Consider the following 2659-nt stretch of genomic DNA (forward strand, 5'->3'; position numbering starts at 1 on the left):
AATATGACAGCAAAGGCTTGTTGCTGCACACAGAAGGATATTGCAAATAGATTCTCAAAGATTCTCAAGGAGCCAAACTCATTTTTCTCTATATCATTATTTTTAATCCAGCATATGTCAATCTAGTTTTCTAGTAAGATATCATGGCAATTTCTAAATGGAAGATGGCAAAATAATATTCTAGAGAATCAGGCCTTTTGACTACTGTCACACATGGATACAAATCTTGCATTGTTTTGTTACTAATTTTCTCATTGGCAAAATGGTTTTAAATATTGATAGAAGTTCATCTTTCTTCCTGCACTCCCCAGTTACAATCTGATGCTGTGTCGGCTGTGATGGCAACATTGGTTTACATTATTCCTGCCTGTAGGAATCTACTGTGCCACTTCCTCAGCTGTGGTAATACAAATCCTTGTGTGGTTACATTGTGAATGAAATCAGGGAACGGGAACAGCATTTAAAAATATTTTCTATATCTGATCAATTCTCAGGTTCAAGGAGAGCAAGCCACTGCTGTGTTACTGGTTGTCAGTGGGGCAGAGTGGTTGGAGTGGGAGGAAACAGATGGAATAGTGAGAATGGGCATTGCTGTAACAGCAGCCTGTCGTGACACTGTGCCTTGGCAGGTATCTGTTGGAGGTGTTTTGGCTGGCTATTGCTAACCTTTGTTTATTGGTATTAAAAATTGCCCAGAAAGAAATGTATGCAAAGTGTCCTGTGAAGGACTCTTTTGGATGTCGGAGGAATTCTTGATATGGCTTGGCTAGGCTCCAAGCCTCTTAGACAGCTACAGTTGGGTTAGAGCTTGTGAGCTGGTTCATGATGCCTCACACAGGACTTCAGGGGAAGTTCTTCTCTCCTCATTTATCTTCTGTTCAATGTTTTAACCTGCTCTTGTTCTGTCCAAATCCCTGCCTTTGTACTGGTAGCACCTGCTTGCCCTGGTCTTCTGCACCTCCCATCACCTGTCCTGCTCTTACTAGAGAGAGCTTGGTGCCTTTCTGGGTTATTATGACATTCACCCTGGCTCTAGTTAAATTGAATATTGTCCTTGTCCTCATGAGGACTTTGGTTATTAGTTTTGGCCTGACTTGACCTCAGATTCTTGATTCATGCTGCAAGCCATTGCCATTGCCTGACTTGGCTTTGGCTGCTGAGTACACGGGTCCAGGACTGTCAGGTTGGGTGGCTGATAAATACACCCCAAAAGGGACATTTTGACTCTGTCTCATAACTTCATCTTTCTCTTCCAAGGATTAGTTTTGTCCCAGAGGGGGGAGATCTGAATGTTGCCTGAAAGGTTTTCAGAGCAGATATGAAAACCCACAAGATATTTGTGCTGCAAATGGCTCCAAAAGTTTCTTCATACATAGATACTGCTGCCTAAAAGATTTGAAGATAAATAGTTAGTTCAGTTGATCAGGCTGCAGGTGCTAATAATGCCAGTGTTGCAAACTTAAACCCCATGTGGCCCATTCACTTAAAAGTTGACTCAATGGACCTTGTGGGTGCCTTCCAACTCAGAATACTCTGTGATTTCAGTTTTTGCAGCCAATGCCACCTACTTTTATTATTCCACATAAGATCATGTGTTTCCTTCATGCTTTGGACAGCTGTTTGAGGAATTACCAATGCAGCAGGATCTGAAGATTTGCAATGACCCTGTGTATTCTGATTAAATTGCAGGCATTTTTGCTCCTTCTGTCTAATTTCCATAGCTCCAGACAAGTCTGTCTTTAAATGTGTGACATGTCCATACTGTGGAGCTTGCTGTACCTCTGCCACCAATTCTAGGAGATTTAGTCCAAGATATTCCAACTCACTCAGGAATTTCAAGAAACTTTTTGGATCTAGATACTGCAAAATTCATTGATTGCAATCTAAGACTAAAAACCCTTGCTCTAATTGATGGGTCAGTACTTAGAATAATCATGGAATCATAGAATGGTGTGGGTTGGAAAGGACCTTAAAGATCCTGTAGTGCCATGGGGGGACACCTCTATGCCAGGTTGGTTAAGGCCCTGTCCAACCCGGCTTTGACCACTGCCAGGGATGGGCATCCCCAGTCTCCCTGGGCAACCTATTCTAGCGCCTCACCATCCTCACTGTAAGTTTCTTGCTAACATCTAGGCACAATTTGCTCAGTTTGTACCCACTCTCCCTTGTCCTATCACCACAGTTCCTGAGGAAGCCAGGCAGAAGGACTGGAGACACCTTTGGAAGAGCTCTCCCTGCTGCCTCTGGGGCTCAGGCTGGCGTGCATTGCCGAAGTGTAGGCACTGCTTAATTATCACAGAGCCTCCCTGCGGGCATAAGACTCCTGGCCTCACACAAGTAATGGTTAATGGCCTTTTATTTCCTTTTTCCCACTGCTTTCTCCCCGGAATTTCGCTACCCCTTAGAACCTGCATCCAAAGACTGAATAACGCACCCCGGGGTGTCCGTGCCCTCCCCGCCCTCGAGCCGCTCAGAGGCCGGGGTGACAAAGCACCCGTGAGAGGAGGGAAATGGGCACGTCTCTGTGTGCTCCCCTGCACCGGCAGCGTGGGCGCCCTGCGCAACTCCAGCAGGGACGGGGACGGAGCCGCCGCTGCTCCCCACGGCTGGCGGGGGGAGCCTCGCGAGATCCCGCCAGCCTTGCGGCCGTTCTCGCGAG

This window comes from Agelaius tricolor, unplaced genomic scaffold, assembly GCF_023055355.1.
Source record: "Agelaius tricolor isolate 1412-34295 unplaced genomic scaffold, bAgeTri1.0.p SCAF_7, whole genome shotgun sequence".
NCBI classification, from domain to species: Eukaryota; Metazoa; Chordata; class Aves; order Passeriformes; family Icteridae; genus Agelaius; species Agelaius tricolor.